Raw genomic sequence first — 21,685 nt, 5'->3', positions numbered from 1 at the left:
TGAGAGGTATAAGTTTATTACATGCTTTCTTTCTCTTTACCTTCAACATTAACTTTAGGCCAACTTCATCAATATTGGCCTCATTTTGTAGAAAAATATTTTACTCCTTCAACTATATCTCTCATTTGATGGTCTACAGGTACCACAAATTAGGTATCTATCACATTTGTCTTCCTCAAGTGAGGGAAATGCGAGAATAGAAGAGGATAATGAGACATGTAGTAGGTCTATGAAAGAGACAAACTAGAGGTCAAAAGATTAGAATAAAATTTAATAAACACATACAATTTTTCCTTGCTAAAGGGGGGTCATGTTCTTATGATCATGAAATAAAAGGGAACATCAAGGTTCCCTTGAGGTACGCACATCTTTAGAAAGAGTGGGTACCAAAGGAATTACCTCTAATTAACACTAATTTTTGTGTTAATGAGAGGATATATCACACATCGCTCCATCATCATTACATGGTTTGGGCCTATTTTCCATGGATGGCATAAGTGTCAATCAAAAAAAAGTTATTGAATTGATGGATTATGTAGGACTTTTTTATAATTACAATAATTGGATGTAAATAATTCAATATAAAAAAATATTTATAGGTGTGCACTATCAACAAATCATCTACAATGGAAAGAAAAATGATCAAAGTAATTGACTTGCTGTGTACATTGATGGAAGTAAAAAAGAAATAGGTAACATTGTAGGTTTTATAAATAGTACGAATCCTGGGTCAACTAATAAGTGACCAAATTACATTTTTCAGGCATGTGAGGGAAATCGTATTTTTGTATGTTCAATAAAATCAATAAATGCAAGGAAGATATACTAATAGATTACAATTTGAATCACATAGCTACAAAGAAAGTGTTGATCTCTAGTTCTATGTTGTCGATTAATGTCCATACACTTAGTTATTTTCAAGTCATTTACAAGGCAAGGTTACAAGGTCATCACTACGACTGAGTTATCTAGTAAAGGCTAACCATATAACACTTATACCACAAAGAATAGTGATTGCGGAGAATTTAGTAGAGACTAAGAAAAAATATGAGCTGAGCAATAAAGTATGAGCCAAGAAATACAATAAAGACCAAGCATACTGATAAGTTATATAGAAGCTAAGTAACAACATGAAGGCTTATGCATGACCAAGTGTTAGAGCATTCAAGTGTTGAGTAGTTCAATTTTGATATGAGATTCTATAATGGCACAAACTTGTATGTATAAAATTTTGGCCAACTTTTCTATGATATTTAGTATTTGAAGAGCCATCTAAGATTTTTATTACATGTCTTTGTAAAAGGTAATGATCCCTAGCTGAATGATTCAACCAATCAGAAAAAAGAGATGTAAATGGAAAAAGATGGTGATGTATAAACTGTCGATCAAGATCTAGAACCTTCACAGATCATCTATTTAAAGAGGATTCTAACCCTAGAATCAAAATGAGAGTATGAGAGAGATTATGAGTGTATGAAGGAGGCAAAGTCTGAGAGAAGAGTAGATAGAGAGAAATTAGAGTAGTGAAGGCCTGAACAAAGTTATCAGATTAGTGATACAACAAGGAGGATACCCAATATCAACTTGCAGAGCTTACCAAGGGTCAAGTACTGAATCAGTTATTGTTAATTAAGACATGATAGATCTCTTAATAGAGTGGTCCTAACAGGCCTATGTAAATCTCCTAACAGAGTCCTTGCTTCATTGTGAGTCTAAAATTCTTTAACAAGGTGAGACCTAATAGTCTCTCAAGCTTTTAATAGGGTAGACCTCTCATAGGTTAGATCATATTTTATGACCAAATATTGTAACCCTAACAGGTTAACTTTATTGCTGCAATGGTAAATATTTCTGGGTTTCATCCCCACCCTAGTTTTACCTTCATCTTGAAGTGTTTCTAGGTTACCAAATCATTGTGTTATGTGTTGCACTATTTATGGGTGTGATTTATTTCATTTAAGTTAGAATATTCTAGTTTTAATGGTAGATCTATGAGATGAATTAGGTTTGAATTTATGATATTGGTTTTGAAGATAAAAGTTTAAGGTCCTAATTCAACCCCCCTCTTAGTATCTTGTTTCCCATATGCTTATTCCAACAATTGGTATCAGAGCTTACTTCTCTTGTTAGGAAGCCTAATAGCTTGAGAGGAAAAGATCATGGAGATGGAAGCATACATGATGGGAAAGATCATTGAGAATCAAATGATTGAAATCGATATTGTGTTGTAACAGTTAGAGATAGCAAAAGAAGTGTTAAGGAAAACCCTAAAGAGAAGAAGAGAGATAACTATTTAGCTAAATGATAGTCAATACACAGAAGTTGACATTGAAGGATTGCTAAATAGTGGAAAGATTGCTAACAATAATGAAGCAATGAAAAAATTTCTAGAGAAGAATAGTGCCCCAATGAAAGAAGTAAAAGATCTCAATATAGAACAAGAAATTCAATCAGTTACACTCTGTGAAGAAATTGAACAAAAGATGAAAGCAATAGAAGAAAATATTATGGATGAAGAAGAAAAAAGGCAGATGATAAGAAGACTTGAAGAAAGATCATTTGAAGTACAAAAACTTACAAATAACCAACTAGACATGATAAATCACTTCGTAATTACAAATCAAGAAGCAAACAGAAAGGATGTGGAGATTATAAATCTAAAGCTACAAAATGAATAATTGAAAAGTAAGGCATGAAAATGAAATCATGAAAAGAATGAACAAACCAAATGAAGCAATCAAGCACTTTGAAGACATGATGAAGTCACTTAGAACAAATGAGACCTATGGACTAGGATACAACAAGAAATATTTATCTATTGAAGAAGGATAATCATCTAAGAGTGGAGAACAAAGGAATACAAAGTCAAAAGGAAAACCTACATATCATTATTGTGGGAAGATTGGTCATACAACCAACATTTGTAGAAGCAAAAATGGTAAGAAATTTCCTAAACCTAAACCAAGTGGTAATTGTTTTAATTGCAATAAAGCATGACATCAAGCACATGAGTGTAGATCAAAGAACAATGACTCAACTACAAAAACATCTAAATTCTAAGGCCACTACTACAATTTTCAAAAGTATGGACATAAATCTCATGAATGCATGCTTAAGAAAAAGTCAAATTGGACACTTGAAAAACAAACTCAGACAACAAAGAGAGGAAATTCCTACAATTTGGATTATAATACATGGTATAATTGTCACTATTATGGATAATATGGACACATTATAGAGAATTGCATCAAAACACTTTTTAGAGGAAATTACAAGAAATGGTTAAATGCAGAAATAGTATGTTTTGGTTATGTCAAATTTGAACACATTAGTAGGAACTGCAAAACCAGAACACCAACACCAATACAAAGCAATGAAAAAGACAAACTTGAAGAAAGAAAACATGGAAAGAGATAGTAATAGCTAGAAGTAGTAAAGTAGAGGAGATAATGATCACCCAATCTAATGGATCAAGTGATCACACCATATCTCACTAAATAAAAGAAGATATGTAGGAACTATATACTCAATGTTATATTTTGCATCAGTTCCTACCATAGAAGTGATTAAAGGTCATATCTGCATAAATAAAGATGTATTAAATTTTTTTTAGAAATTAAAAGTCTTAAAGTACCAAGCACCAATGGTATAGTCCATATTGACTGAGCCTTGTAGTATAGACCAAGTTATCAAGGAAGATAACATATTGACTGAGTGAATAAACCTTGACCGAGCCAAAGTGCAAACCAAGCTAGTTGTCATACACCAACCAAGTATGAAGACATTAATTGCAAACCTAAAATCAAAAGATATAAGGTATTTATCAAATTTTGTGATTCATTTGCACCCACTAAGTGATCAAAGAGCTCAAGAGAAGATTTTAAGGAAATAATAATGATTTTAACAAATGGAGCAAAGAATCTCAGTAGATTATCTACAAATTTTTGAAATGAGGTAAGTATCATTCTTAGTACCGAGTTAAAATATTCAATGAAGATATCTATAAAAGTTTTGTTTAAAACCCTACTTAGAGATGGCATGTGGAAGTGAAATGGTGAAGGGCAGCAGTGTGCAAATCATTAGGAATAATCAAATTCCCCCATTGAACTTTAGAAATTTAGTAAACATTGATAAAATTGTTGATGATTTAGGATTGTTATCATCAATCCCACCTAGAGTCTTGACTGAGTAAGACCTAGAATTGTGCTATCAATGCAAAGTTGGAGAAATTGGAGATTTTGAAGCAAGAGCAACTTATGAGAAGCTATGTGTTGATGGAAACCTAAAGGACAAATACAAGATCATTGCAGAGAAAGGGATTACCCATGCCCTAGGATTTCCTAAAGTTTTCAAGGTCAAATGGATCAAGATCGTGCTCAGTCGAGTTCATGGCATGAAATTTTGGTTGGAAGGAGGACCAATAAAGATTAACAAAGCAATTATCACAAGGTAACTGGGTACCCTACTTTAGATTGATTGAAGAACATAAATGTCAAAAAAAAATGAGGTTGAAAAATTAACCAAGGTGAAGTAGAATAGTCGTGGCATGTTAATTGATGGCATCGATGATCCATTAATTTAATTTGTTGTTTATTTGATTGCACACAAGCTCTATCAATCAAGAAGATTGAACAACACACCATGTGTTGCACTTAATTTAGGATACAAAATTATGAAGAAGGATCATTCACACAATCTTGTCGAGCTACAACTGCACCAACTTACATAAAACCTAGTAGTGAGAAAAGCATAGAACACCTCCTATAAGTTTGGTTCCCAACTAGTTTGCATATTTTTATGTCCATAATTATTTTCCTACTATAGGAACAATTGGATGGTATAAGCATAGGACTGCTATGGAGCAACTAGATGAACTAATAAATAGATTGGGAGAGAATTTTGAGTTAGTAATAGATAACTACTTTGAAGAGTTCATAGTTAAAATGAAGAAAAAAATGAGAATTCCAAAGTCTGTTGTAGATAAGTATTATGATGAAATATTTTTCATTGTAGAAACAAATTTTGTGCACACATAAGCAGTTTTACCAAGGGTAGCATAGTTATGGCCAATGCCCTATGAGGTAAATGTGGACAATGTAATGAAAACACTTACTACAATCTTAGCAGAAGAAGTTGATGCTAGTGCCAAGAAGCTTGGCACATATGAGACTGTTATTGCTGAGATGACTACAGATTCTAGCACACCTAAGGTAGGCAAACAAAGGAAAAGGAAAGTTTTTGAGGCTAGTAAGAATGAACAAGGAGAAGGGTATGGACAACCCTTAGAGGCCAAGGAAGGAAAAGGAAAAGAGATTTTAGTTGTCAACCCAAGGGCCACCAAACAAAAGAAGGTTGTTATAATTGAACCCAAGGTATAAGAAGAACCAAAGAAAAAACATACAAGAAACAATGACACCACAAAGGCCAAAGGGCAAGGTGATCATCACCAAAAACATGTCAGCACAACTTCTTGTTGAGTTACTCATAAGAAGTCCATCAAAGAGGAGGAAATTGACTAAAATTCAAGAAAATCTAAAGAGAAAATTAATTGTTGCACAAGAGGATGAAGAAGATGAAGAAAATACCAAGTTTGATGAGATTACCAAACTTCTAGTAGTAAACATACTCCCTCTAATCAATGTGCATCATGTATGTTCAAAATTGCTTGAATTAGAAAGCATTATGGGATACAAAGACACTCAATATGATTCTTTGAATAATGATGATCAAGTTAATCTTGAATGTAAAATGATTGATATAATGATCAAGTTCAAGCACACACCCCTAGAATTGGGAACTAGATTTCTAGTGGGATTGTATAAAAGAGTAGGTGCTAAGTGGAAATGGGCATTTTCAATTGAAAATAAAAGAAGAGAAACAACATTGGCACAAGTTATGCTAGAATTAGGGAAGACACACATGTATATAGACCTTAAAGATTTTGTTAAGAATTTTATTCCAAAGGATAGGGCATATAAAGTTTTGAAGAATAAAGCTCATGAAGTTGACCAAGATAGTATGAGAGTATGGAAATAAGCATTTGGAGTGCTTTCTCCAACAGTAGAGGTGGGGGATGGCCAAGATGCTATTGAATTTGAAGATGAATATAAGAAGGAAATTACCAAACTAGCTTAAGAAATTTAGCAACTTGTCAGTGGATATGAATAGAAAGACAAAATAACAATTAAAGATGACACTGACACCCCTCCACCTAATCCTAATATATTATCTAAAGAGGAAATGCAAAGTTTAAAGGTAGACTCAAGAAAAAATTGTACAAACCCAATTTTTCTATAGATAGTTGAATATCCAAAAGTAGATTGATGATGTTACAGTCACACTAGTTGTAGAGGCTACAGGTGCCAAGTAAATTGGCAAGGAAATAATTGTATATATTCCACCACCTTATATGAAAATTTTGCAAAAGGTTACAAATTTTGATAAAGATTTATGCACTCAATTGGTAGAAGATGAAATAAAATAGAAAGAGAAAGAGGCTACTCAAGCTCTTATTCAATTTTCAAGTGCAAAGATTGTAGAACCAAAAAAATGTGACACCTATGCAACAAGTGATATCAACACTAGTGCAATAGTCAAAGGAGATATCAAGTGACAAGGGGAAGCAATTGCAACTATCACTACCAAGTGATATACCCTCCAGACCTCAGGATGTGACTCATGTAGATGAGGAAGGTAATGATTTAGTGAACCTTCTTAAAGTAATTAGATTACCTAAATATGATTTAAATAATATTCGGTAGAGAAAATACTAGAATTGTAAATCTTTTTGAGCCACAAGGCAAAACAAGAATGACTTAGAAGGGAGCCGAAGAGAAGATAGGTACTTCATACTATCAAAGATATTTTTACAGATGCATTGGAATGTCAGATGTAAATAATCAACATATAATTTTGGATAGTAGTGTATGTATTTGACATAATTTAGATAGATGATATAGAGACAAATGAGAAGTTATTACAATGGTCTTAAAGAAGAATGGAGCATAAAGTGTTACTTTCATAGGAACTTATATAGAGACAAGCCAATATTTCTACATCTATTACATAGTTGGAAACAATTTTGAAGACACTAAATTCTTTATATTTAAAATTGTGTAATATAGATTTATTCACAATAAATACTACATGCTCATTAGAGCTATTGCATGTAGACATAAGAGATATTGTTATTACATTGGGCAAGAATGCAATTTCAAGCTCATCCTCTTATAGTGAATTGACATTCAATTATAAGAGGTTAGCAAAGCTCATAACTAAAGATACATAAATAAGGGATAAGTTGGCATTGATTCAACTTTATTTATTACTACATATAGAGATAATTCAGAAGATAACCTTTGTTGCTAGAGATATATTTTTAGAAAGAGACACATTTTCTAATATTACAAGATTTATTCATCTAGCTATCAAGCTAGAAATTCAATTTTAGATTTTGGAATAGGTAGATGAAAGATGTAACCAAGGCTATGCTAATATTGTGGCAAATAATCCACTATTCTTTGATATGTATCAGCTAACACCAACAGCCCCAAACCCCATTAGTGACAAAAACAAGGGGGATAAGGAGAAGAAAGGAGAATGAAATAATGAGAAAAGGAAAAGCTTGAGGTATTGAATAGATGAACAAATGTGAAAATCAAAGATCAAAGATTAGATTTTATAGGATTACATTATGGTCTTAGGGAGAGTATACATTTTTGGAATAAAATGATTCCATGACAAAGTGTTTTTACCACTAATGTCAAAGGGGGAGATTGTTGATCTCTAAGCCTATGTTGGTGATTAGTGTCCATACACTTAGTCATTTTCAAGTCATTTACTATGAAAGATTGCAAGGTTATCACTACAACCAAGCTATCTAGTAAAGGCTGAGCATATAGTAATGATTGTCAAGAAAAATAGTGATTGTTAAAAAATTTAGTAGAGACTGAGTAGAGATATGAGACAAGAAATATAGTATGAGCTGAGAAATAAAATGAAGACCAAGAATATTGATAAGTTATATAGAATCCAAGTAACAACACAAAGGCTTATGCATGACTGAGCATTAGAGCATTCAAGTGTCGAGTAGTTCAGTTTTGATATGAGAGTCTATAATGGAACAAAGTCACATGTATACCATTTTGGATGATTTTTATATGATATTTAGTATTTGAAGAGCTAGCTAATATGCTTATTATGTTTCAATTAAAAAGGTAATGATCCCTAGGAAAGTGATTCAACCAATCAGGAAAAGGGATGTAAATGGAAAAAGATGTTGAAGTGTAAATTGTCGATCAAGATCTAGAACCTTCACAAATCATTTGTTTAAACAGGATTCTAACCCTAGAATAAAAATGAGAGTATGAGAGAGATATTTTGAGCACATGAAGAAGGCAGAGTCTGAGAGAAGAGAAGACAAAGAGTAATCAAAGCAGTGAAGGACTGCACAAAGTTATCAGATTAGGAGAATTAGATTAGTGATACAACAAGGAGGAGACCCGGTATCATCTTGCAGAGCATACTAAGGGTCAAGTACTAAATCAATTATTATTAATTGAGATAGATTAAATCTCTTAATAGAGTGGTCCTAAGAGGCCTATGTAAATCTCCTAATAGAGTCCTTACCTCATTGTCAGTATAAAATCCTTTGACAAGGAGAGACCTAATAGTCTCTTAATCTTTTAACAGGGAAGACCCATCACAAGGTAGATCATATTTTATGATAAAAAATTGTAACCCTAATAGGTTAACTTTATTGTTGCAATAGTGAAGAGTTGTGAGTTTCAGCCCCACCATAGTTTTACCTTCATTTTGAAGTGTTTCTAGGTTACCAAATCACTATGTTATGTGTTGAACTATTTACGGGTGTGATGTATTTCATTTAAGCTACAATATTTCAGTTTTAATGGTAGATCTATGAGATGAATTAGGTGTGAATTTATATTATTGGTTTTAAATATAAAAGTTTAAGATCCTGATTCATCGCGCCCCCCCCCCGCCCCTTCTCAGTATATTGTTTCCCATATACTTATTCCAATAGAAAGTTACTATCATGGGACTTGTAAATACTATATATGCAATTTTAAAACTAATTACTTCCAATTAATAACTCCAATATATAAATGCCATTTTATTAATAAGCCTTTTTGCTAAGTCAACTAGTTCTTTCATTATGTCAATGTTTTTATATATATTCTTTGTCACAGGGCGACATGGCCGATCCATCGGATGATAGAGGCAACGATGTTGCTCCTAGCCCCTTCTTCAATGTAGGTAAACCTTTTGCATAAAAATTGGTGTAATTGTAATTTTAAAAAATGTCATATTATTTTGTTATTTTCCTTAAACTTTTGGACTTGTTTTGATTGTTTTACTAATATTTTTGTCACAATTTGATGCTTTAGGGAAAGGGAAAAGAACTAATTAAACAAAAGCAAATAGTTTCTGATATGGAAGCTATAGTATTATGCGACAATGACATCACATATACCACTGACCCTATATGCATGTGTAAAAGAGCCTAAAAATAATCAATATACAAATTTTTGTGCTTGTGATGGATCCAAATCCAACTGAAGAGAAAGAGGAAACGAGAAATGAATTATTTCGGAAAGCACATTGTCTGAAAATAAGCAATACTAAATATTTAGCTAGAACAACAGTTCAATAAAGATTTATATTTTATACTAATCTATGGATCATGAACCAAAATATGTATGTTTTGTTACAACATTTTTGAGACCTCACCGAGTTGTTGGACCTGACAAGGGTACTAGTGCAACTCTTACATGTATGTAATTTCAATTTTGAACCATCAAAAGGGACATCATCAAAATCACTATATACCATGCTTCTCTATTATAGTCCATTAATAGTCAAAACTACACCATTATTTTCTTCATTATTATTATTGATAGTTCTATATTACTATTGTCATGTTTTTACAATCTATATTTTTAAAAGATAATGCATTGTATATATGATTATTTTTTAGGTCCTGATGATGTGCATATGCCTCCTTCAATGAGGTCAGCCAACACTCCAAGATTTTTGGCTATAGGATGGGCAACAAGGAGCACACAAACATCTACAGTTGTTGCAACTAGAGCTGTTAAACCCTTGTTTTGATACATTTTGTTGTGTTAAATATGATTTGATTTTTACTTTCTTGTTCATTTGATCATAGTATTTCATTGATTAACTTTGTGCAATGAAAATCACACCTTCTCATGATGATAGAATAGATGCCAATACTGGTGATAATTTATAATCCTTTCTTAGAGCAACCTGTGTTACTTCTACTAGATTGTCGGAGGCATCATTGTAGATGATTGAGAAAGATATGATTCCCTTAAAATTTCCTAAGCTTTTGCATCCTTTAAAATTGTAATTATTTAGAGTTTAATTGTAGTTTACTTATTCATAACTCATTTTTGACTTATGATCCCATGATGATTTTGCAGAAAATGACCTTTTTATGAAACTTGTTTTATTTAAAATTGAAGATATCTAGGCCCACATTATGTGAAAGGTATGTAGCTTCATATAATTGGTAAAATATTTTTCAGTTCATCAATTTGTTGTAATATATTCAAGGTACATAGCTTGAACTAATTTTTTATCTAACAATTTTGTTTTTTGTTAAAAAAAGGAATGAGAAAGGCCCTAAATTAAAAGATCAACTCATAAAATCTCTAGAGGATCTCTTTGGTCAAAATATTTTTAACAGAGTCTAAATTCTTAAAAAATATTACAAACATCTAAAGAATATGAGAGACCAATATAGATAGGCTCTATAGGTCAACCCAAAGTACAAGCATCCTCCTATGCTTTGAAAGCTAGAGTGGAATGAAATCATTGAAGATGCAAAAGAGATAAGACTAAAAGATAAAGGAATTAAACCACCACATGACAAAAATAGGTATGTGGTAATATTAATGTAATTATGCACAAATTAGTGAGCTTTATATTTATATAATCTACCATATTTCTAATATATTTTAAAGTTTACATAAATAGGTTGTAGGATACATCAATGGCTACACAAGCTAGAAAAGATAAGGCTGGCCAAAACCATTTTGGCTCTGGTGGATTTATGAAAATTCATCATGACTTCTGAATAGCACTAAATGAAATTTTGTATAAATTTTTTAAATATTAAATTAAAAATAAATAATACATTCAATATTGATGATATTATGCAAAAAAGTGCAGGGCATTGAATTTAATCTAGCACCCACAGAAGAGGACAAACAAATTGGCTTCAAGAAAGGCTATGAAGCAGTGGTTTCTCACCACCGCACAGATTCTAGTGGCCAAAGAGATGTAGAAGATTCTGGTGCATTGGTTTAGACATAGGTAAGTAGGCCTAATGTATAATAGCTCAAATCAAGAACTTCATGATAAATAATTTATTTGACATTAATTTTGAACAATGATAACAATGTGCATGACATTTCATTGTAGCTTTCTACTCTTGACACATATCCTACACATGATGAAGGCACAAATCCTACACATGACAAAGGCCTTGATCTGCATCATAGTGAAAGAGAAATATATTCAATTTTTATTGAAAATCAATTATATAATTATTAATAAAATTTAACATCTTAAGTTGCAATTGGTGTAACATTTATGTGACATTTTTTGAGTATGCAGAATGTCATGGTGGTGGAGTCGAGCATGATGTTAGTGTTGAGTGTGTTGAGGTTGGGGCTGAACAAAATGTGATAGTAGATGATGTGGCACTATTAGGTAAAGAAAAATCCCTATTATGTTCTTTAGATTAATGAAATACTTATAATATTTAAAAACAATGTTTATAATTGAACCCATTTATTTGTTATTGGAGGGGTGCATCAGCCTTGTGCTCAAAAAAAGAAGAGGAAGCATAATGTCATAAGATCATAACCACAAGAGCTAGAAGAGAATGCTAGAGATATTCACGATGTGCCTATTAGCTTTTATCTTCAACAATGATAAAAGAAAAAACAAAAGAAGAAATGAATGTTAAAAACCATATTTGATGATGAATGTGTTGATGAAATTTTTATGAATGTTGCTTATTAATGAATTTTATGTCATGTTAATCGAATATTGTTGTATGATTATAATGATTGATGTGTTCAAAAATTATTGATGAATTTTTATGCATATTAATGAGTTGTATGTTTTTGATAAGATAAATAGGTTTTACAGGGACCTTGAAACCCAAAAGTAATTACATAAACATGGTTGAAAATAAGCAAAACAAGCCCAACTAGTATTTAATGAGTTGTATGTTGTGTTAATGAATGTTATGTGATTATAATGATTGATGTGTTCACAAATTATTGATGAATGTTTATATGTATTAATGAATTGTATGCCATGTTAATGAATGTTATGTGATTATAATGATTCAATGTTATAGTTCTTAAATAAATGAATGAATGAAATATTTACTTAGATGTTAGTGGGGAATTTAGAGTGATTATGGGGGGGGGGGGAGAGGCCAAATAAGCTTTTTCCTTTACATGGTTGGCTTGTTTAGTAGAGAATATTAAAGGGTTCTTGAAACCAAGTGAAGCTCAAACTAAATCTATCAAAACTAAATATCAATATATGGTCCCATCATCGAGTGGCTAGAGAACTTCACCGTAGTCACTAACAATTGTCATTTCTTCCATGCTAATGTAGACATGTCTATGATGTTCATTTCTATAGACTCCATATCAATTACCACTACAATTTCATTACATGTCTATACTATTAGTTATTATTGCTACATTTCCATAATGAATCACATTCATCTCTTTTGTGATGAATATTATCTATTGGTAAATAGACTTGTCACTTTGAAACTCTTGACAATGTTCTCAATGGAATTGTGAAAAATAAAATACAACTATAGGATAAACCACTTAAGAGTGTGATATTCCTCTGCATTTAGGAGAGAAACTCCCTTGTATATATTTTAAGAATGAAACAAGAACATATGAACACATTATACACTTGGTAATACTCTCAAAATCTTCTTTGTATACTGATAATTTATTTGTCTTCTATTTCTATTTCATAAGTATCTAAAGTAGTTGAAGCAACACTTAAACTCTTCATTGCATTTGCATCAGACACTTTGTTTTTTTATCTATGAGTTGAGTCTTATAGTGAACATAATCAAGAGAAATTGGCAATTAATATATTAGATGTCCTTTACTATTTATGTTTCAAAGAAAAATTAAAATATTATGCTTAAGTGGACCAAATTAATGGAGATAGTATTAGATGTTAACTATGTCAATCTCTTGGTTTTAGGCAATGCAGAAGGAGGCCCTAGTTCAACATGCAATCTCAATTGATATGCATAGGATATTAGGTGGAGCTAAAAAATGCAACAGGTTTGTAATTTTTAAAAAAATCATTAATTAGGTATTTTAAGTTATATACCATCACGAACATTGTAATTTTGACTCTTATAACCAAGGGTATTATCCTTAGCATGCAAGAAAATGAATATATTTTATTTTATCCCTTAGTGAGGACATTCTCTTGGCCATAGCAATCATAGTTCTAATGTTCATGATGTCTATAAATTTTTAAAAAATATAGACCTATTCAAATAATGTAAATGTGGTGTATTTTTTCAACTCCACCTACTATCCATGCATATGGAATGTAGTTGAACACACATTCTCAATTCAGAGTGGTTAAATCTTATTTTGGATGGGAGGGAGAGAAGCCAAAGACATATGGGTTCTTTAGAGGCTAAAGACAATGATTCTTCACTATTTACATTGTAGTTATATCATTAAGTTCCTTATTTTGACTATTGGTACATTCTACATTTTGATGTTATTATAAGTAATGTTGTATTACCTTTGTTGAAATGTGTCATGCCTTCATTCACTAAAATTGATTTTTTCTAATTGCAACCATATTGATAACATGTTGATTTTAGTATTCTTAAGGTTGTTGTTATAACACTATAGATCCTAATATTCATATATCACACTCAGCAATGCAACAAAACTAGAACATATCTTGAAACTTTTCAACATCTTTTGTAACATGAATTGATCATGATTTCATTGTATTTTTTCGCAAGGTATCGAGTAGTAGAATTAAATGAGAAGTTGAGGTTATAGGGTAAAGAAATAATCTCTCCATCATTTCAAGGTAATTCTAGGTAAGGACTGAATCTATTTATGATTTGAATATAGTAGGAAAGTATCAATGAACATTTCTTTTAAGGTTCTTGCATAATGTTGTTTTGTTACATGTTTAATGTTGAATGAGGGATGCTATGTACCTCTACTTCTATTGTTTACACATTTCTATTTTTGTAAATATCTCTATCTTTAAACCATATCCCAACCATTCTCTTTTTAGAACCTATACCTCTCTAGTGGTTAGCATACATAGGTAATTGATATCTTGCATTTAGAACCTTTATTTTCTTTTCATATCCATCATTTTATCCTATAAAAATACAAAAACCTAGCTTTCATATCTTACGGAGAGTTATTTTGTGAATTAGAAGGAGCATTTTTCATAGTAGTGATCATACATATTGTCTTGATTTCTCAAACACCATTTATATTCACTCACCTTGGATTATGCACCTTATATTTGTCTTTGAATGAAATTCTTATCACCTATTTGTCTCGTCCTTTTGAAATCAACAAAATCCACAATCTTATAAAACTAGTCAATCTTCTATCAAATCTAGGTAGCTAAAGCTAATACTTAGGAGTATGGTTTATTTTCAAGATTTTGAGGAATTGTAATGAACCCCAAGATGATGCTTATGATGTTATTAAGATCTAATTTTTTGTTAATGCTTGGTCACGATAGATATTAGATGTTCCACATTCTCATTTTGGTCTTAGCACATTTGATTTGAATTATGGGTTTAGGTTACAATGCCTAGTGTAGAACTTGCGGTATTGTGACTAAATTGAAAATAGTTAAAATGCAATAGTAGATGTTTTGCAAGCCAACAATTAATCCATTCATTTCAAAAAATAGAGTTTATACAAGTTTTATGGACCCCAAGGGTCACCATTATCCCTTGGATATGAAAATGAAATGTCCACAAGATAATTAATTACAAAATAAACTCTAGCAACTATAAAAACTATAAAAAACTATATTAAAATCTACATCTACTTGTAGAAGTTGGAACTTTATACTCGTAGCTCAAAATCAAAAATTGTTAGAATTTCTAGAATGATCTTCTAGAGTTCTACATTTATTATCCAAAGTCTTAAGCATAGTGCCCTACCAAAACCCAAAAATGCCCCAGAGACCTCCAAAAATGCAATATACTAGAACATAGAAAATACCAAAAAAATGGATTTCAATATTTTCCTATTTTTTTATTGTGCTAACATCCTATGCATCTTCTTGGACTATATTTTGATCATTCCTTCCTCCTTGAGAGGAAATGGGCCCCATTTCATCCACAATTTTTATTAGATGTGGAAAATGAAGCTAGATTTGTTCACATGTAAGCCATTTTCCCTATTGAACAAATTGTCCTTCTTTTACCACATGGTACGAATAGATTTTTTGGTTCCTCAAATTCTTCATGACAACTTCCATAATTTGGTCACTTTGAAGTGGATTGGTAGCTTATAGATTCAACTCTATATGACTGATTTCTTTAGCAACATTTGAGATATCTAGTAAAGGAGGGAAATATGGCTTCAACAATTCTACATTGAAGACTAGGTGAACACCTAAAAATGGAGGCAAGTTGAGTTTAGCTGCATTTTCACCAACTTTCTTTATAATCTTATAGGGACCATAGCAAAGAAGATAAAGCTTCCTATGAGGGCCTTGTAAGCGTTCATCTTGGAAATGCAACCATACCTTATCCCCAACCTAAAAATTATGAGGATTTTGATGCTCATCATGCCTCTATTATACTTCTGAGTGGTCTATTCCAAAATTTCATGAACTTGCTATTGCAAATGATGAATTCTATAAATGAACTTCATTTCTTTGTCCTTCTCCTTATCTAAGCATGGTACCAAGTCAAGTTGCATAATAGGAATAAAAACATTTATCAGTGCTAAGGGCTGATATATGAGACACAATTCAAATGGGCTATGGCTAGTTGAACTATGAATTTCCCTATTGTAGCTATGTTGTACATAGAGAATGCTCTCATACCATATACAAGGATGTTTGGAGTGATACATACACAGGGTTTGAATAATCATTCGATTAACAAATTCTTTTTGACCATCTATTTGAGGGTAGAAAGCAGTAGACTTTGTTAGTTTTATGTCCATCATTGCCCATAATGAAGACTATAAATTACTATGAAAGTGACTATCCCTATCTAAAATAATGCATTTTGGTAGCCCAAAATGAACCCAAACATGCTCAAAAAAAAGTTTTGCAGTTTCTTCAGCAAAGATTTCCTTTCTACAAGCCACCAAGATTGCCATTTTGAAAATCTATCAACTACAACATTTACACAATAATGCCCATGTTTTGTGGTAGGAAAACTGAACATAAAATCCACTAAAATTGAATGCCAAGGTTTATCTAGAATAGGAAGTGGTAAATATAAACCCAACTTATGATTCTTAGGCTTTGCAATGACACATGTTATACATACTGGAATGTATTTCATCACATCATTTTTCATTTTTGGCCAGTAAAAATATCTTTTTAGTATAGCAGTAGTCTTACCTATTCCAAAATGACTAGCAACTTTACTATAGTGAGCTTCCCATATTAACTTCTTATGTTCTTCCTCAAGAACATAGATTTGGCCAAAGTGATAGAGCATTCCATCTTGCAAGTAAAAATCATTCACATGCTTACATTCCACTAGCTGAGTATAAAAATCAAAAAATTCATTATCATGTCCATATAAGTGGGCCCAATTTTCTATTTGGTGACCACATGATTCTAATACCATACTTATTCCTACAATTGGAGGCCTACTCAAACAATCTGCTACCTTATTGGCACTTCCTTTCTTATGATGAATGTTAAGATGGAATTGTTGAAGATAAGCTGGCCATCTTTGATGCCTATCATTCTATAATTTACCTTTTTTCTATAAAAATTGAAGGGGTTTGTGATCTATGTGGATGATAGTCTCCTTTCTTGATATATAATGTTTCCATTGCTTGCAAGCTTGAACAATAGCATATAGTTCTTTGTCATAGGTGGGATATCTAGACACTATCAAAAAAAGTCTCAATATGGTAGGCAACTAGATATCCATGTTGCTTGAGGACTACTCCCATTGTATATGCTAATGCATTAGTTTGTATTTTAAAAGATTGTTATAAATTAGGAAGAGATAAAATTGGTGCGGAACATAACCTTTGTTTTAACTCCTCAAATTCTTGTTGTTGAGCACCTATCCACTTGAATTTCACTTTCATACCTCCTCATAATGAATGATTCAAAGGCCAAGACAAATGTGAAAATCCAAACACAAATATGTGATAAAAGTTAGCTAACCCCAAAAAGCTACACAATTTTGTGAGATTCCTTCGAGCAAGCCAATCTTTAATTACCTCGATCTTTTTAGGATCAACATAAACACCCTTACAATCAATAACATATCCCAAGTACTGAATAGTTTGAATATCAAAATAACATTTTTCTTTATTTGTATAGATTCCATGGTTTTGTAATGTATAAAGTATTTGTTCCACATGTTACAAATGTTCATCTCAAGTTTTACTGAAAATTAGAATATAATCCAGATATACAACTACAAATGAGTCAGTGAATGGTCTAAGAACATCATTCATCATCCTCATAAATGTGGTTGGGGCATTTGTGAGACCTAAAGGCATCACCAACCATTCAAATATTCCCTCTTTATATTTAAAGGCAGTCTTCCATACATCTCTTGGATTAATTGGTACTTGATGGTACCCAAATTTCAAGTCAATTTAAGTGAATAATTTTGCCCCTCTAAGCTAGTCTAAGAGATCATCTATTTGAGAAATTGGGTATCTATTTTTTATAGTGGTCTTATTTAGTGATCTGTAATCAATACAAAGCCTCCATGTACTATCCTTTTTCTTTGCAAGAACAATTGGGCTACCACAAGGAGATGCACTTGGGCAGATATGTCCTTTCTAAATTAATTATTGTATTTTCTCTTTTATCTCATCATTCTCTAGAATTGATCTCCTATATACTGGCTCATTAGGTAATGGGGTTCCTAGTATCAAATCAATAGAGTGTCTAACTTGGTAATTTGAGGGTACCCCTATTGGTAACTCAAACAAATTTTGATATTTTGTTAAAATTTGATCCATTGATCTTTGTTGTTTTGTTGTGTTGGACACCATGGAATGGGAATTACACACATTTTTCTTTCATTCCTCTAGACATATCATTAATAACACAAATATACTAGTTTGGGCTATTAACCTTCTACACTATTTTTCACTAATCAAAGATGTAGAGTGTAGAGGACTTAGCTTTGGAATTCGGTACTTTTGTCCACCTAATTTGATTGTTAAGCTTCATGGCCTTGAATCATACAATCCATGATGCTGATACATGTATGGCTGCCCCAAAAAAATATCACACACATCAAGAGGAGCTACATCATAGATCACATCATCTTTGAATGGTTTTATGGAATATGAAAGATGGCATTGCTTGTTTACTTGAATGTCTCACCCTTGACTCACCCACCCCATAGAATATGGTTGTGGGTGTGATGTTGTCTTTAGATTCAATCTCTTTACAATCTCAGAAGATATCAAATTTTTTTGACTACCACTATCAACAATAAAATGTAAAGCTTTTCCTCCTACCCAAATTTTTAAATGGAATAATCTCTCTTCATCATCATGAGAAAATACCTTTACAGTGACACAAGTGGCACATTGGTTAGCCTCAATGATTTGTTCATCCTCTTTTTTTCTAACTTCTACCATCTCGAGTTCAATAGCTTCTTCATGGTTTTCCATCATTAAATTCTTTATAGTTGTACAATCTTTAGTGTTATGAGAGGGACTTTTATGGACTTCACACCACATACCTAATTCTTGCCCTATTTTCTTTACCCCCCATGTCTTTTTTGTTGGTGAATTTGGAGATGGTTCCTTGGCTATTTGTTTTCCCAATGTCTTATTACCTTCACCTTTCCATTTGTTGTTCATTAGATTTTCCCTCCTCCCTCTTTGTTTGAGCTTCTCCTCAATTTTTGATGCATATTTAAAAGCACTGGGTAATGTTTCTATACTCAAGAAATCCATTTCAATCTGAATGTATCTATGAAAACCACTCTTATACTTTAGAACTTTATGTTTTTCTAACTCTTTGATGCCAAGCTTTATAGAGAGAGCATGAAAAATGTTGGTGTACACTTGAACTGATTGGTCTTTCTTCTATCAGAGTAATTTCCATTGCATATATTTTTGTTCATAGGTATCCTTGGGGTAATATTCTTTTTTTATATGCTCTAAAACTTCTTCCCATGTGGGTTTTCCATCAAATAACATAGAAAATTCATGTCCATCCTGAGATTCTTGGGTTTATTCAGTTGTTAAGTATACCTCCCATGGAAACTTCACATGATTCTCAGCTTTGAGGAGGGCGAAGGTTATCTTTTCAATATCTGAGAAATTATCAACAAAAAAATACCTCTCCAATTTGAACAATCAGTCGTCAACAACATATGCATCAAATTTTCCTTGAAAAGTTGGAATGTCAAAATTTACTTGCAGCTTGAATGGGCTTTGCCCGCCAAATTTTGAAATGGTTGGACTAGCATGTAACTCTCATTTTTCAAGAATCTGTGAAAATTGCTACATCATTTCTTCATGTTTTTATTTAACACCTCTTCTACTAGTGTTTTGAAGGATTCATTAATCCCTTTTGATGATTATTTTCCATGTGCAACCATGTGCTTCTAAACGAAAAATAATTTGAGAGATCTCTCATGTCCAATCCCAACATTTGATGAGATGACCGCATATGATGGGACATATAGGAGTGAACAAGATCTAATACTATTGACCTGAATTATGAATTCAACTTACAATACCTAATGCAGAACCTATGATATTGTGACTAAATTGAAAATAGTTAAAATGCAATAGTAGATGTTTTCGAAGCCAAAAAGTAATCCATTCATTTTGAAAAATAGAGTTTATACAAGTTTGATGGATCCCACGGGTCACTATTATCCCTTGGATATGAAAATGAAAAGTCCACAAGCTAATTAATTACAAAATAAACTCTAGCAACTATAAAAACTATATTAAAATCTACGTCTACTTGTAGAAGTTGTAACTTTCTACTCATAGCTCAAAATCATGAACCATTAGAATTTTTAGAAAGATCTTCTACAGTTCTACATTATTTTCCAAAGTCTTAAGTGTAGCACCCTACTGAAGCCCATAAATGCCCCTAAGACCTCCAAAAATGCAAAATACTAAAACATAGAAAATACCAAAAAAATGGATTTTGATATTTTCCCATTTTTTCTTGTACCAACATCCTTTGTATCTTCTTGGACTGTGTTTTGATCAACATGTTAAATTTGTTTTAAATTTTTTCCATCTAGTAAGAAATCATAACAATAATATTCAATGTGTGTCTTGGTAGTGTTTTGAAATTGCCAACTAGTTTGATGTGTAAGCCAAGCTTATGGAGAAAGTTGACTTAGGATCATACCTTTATAAATGCTCTCCAGTAAATTGTCCATGAATCCTCTCTCTATAAGAATCTACTATGTATTACAATCATAGTCATTATAGATTAATCTAAAGTTTTGTGGATGCATGAGTCATAATTCTTACTGTGTAACTTACTAGAAGAATTTTTATTTTAATGAATCACAACTAGATTTCAAAACATTTTTTATATATGTTCTCCATTGCCGCTACAATACTTTGATTTACAAGAAGAAAGCCCAACAAATTAGAAGTAAAATTAGAATGTATTTAAACTCTCTATGGATTTATGATGTACTATACAAAATGAGATTGTACAAATATTTAGCCTTTTCTATTTTAGTGATAGCTTTGCATTCTTTTCTAGAATGAAATGTCTATAAATAAAAGGAATGCAACTATGTATGACTCCTTGAAATGTTAGACATTGACATTTTCTTTATAAAAAAATACAATTGATGATTCTTTTGAACTAGTAATTATTTAATGATTAGAGAATATGCTTGATTACTTTTAATAATTATCATGCTACATAATCATAGATGTGGTCATTTATTGATGCATAAATATATTCCTTAGAAAGTGCATTATTGTATTGTTGTATACCTTGCTAGTTGTATCTTATATAAAATAGATAAGTTGGGGAAGAGAACATGATCTCATGATGTGGAAGGTTCTTTTGAATATTTATTTTTTTCCAAAATAGGGATATCATTGAAGTTTCTATGACTTTTCATCAATCTATCGACAATTGTTGTCATCGATGACATAGCAATGTTGTCAAAATCTCATAAGATTTTGACAAAGTTTGTTGACATTTTGATGAGGCCTATCCTAGATGAAATGGAAAGCTCATTAAAAAGCATTCATAATCATCAAAGTTTCAATGTCTATTGGTTATGCCATGATATTGCTTGCCTAATAGAGAATGAGCTCATTTTTGATGTGATTGTTTGTAGATAAATAGATAGTCCTATCTTTCATCAAAATTTTGATAAAATGATTGCGACAAAATGTTTCAA

This window comes from Cupressus sempervirens, chromosome 3, assembly GCF_028749045.1.
Source record: "Cupressus sempervirens isolate cs-2001-9-10 chromosome 3, ASM2874904v1, whole genome shotgun sequence".
NCBI classification, from domain to species: domain Eukaryota; kingdom Viridiplantae; phylum Streptophyta; class Pinopsida; order Cupressales; family Cupressaceae; genus Cupressus; species Cupressus sempervirens.
The sequence above is the reverse complement of the archived record's forward strand: the minus strand, read 5'-3'. Positions refer to the sequence as shown.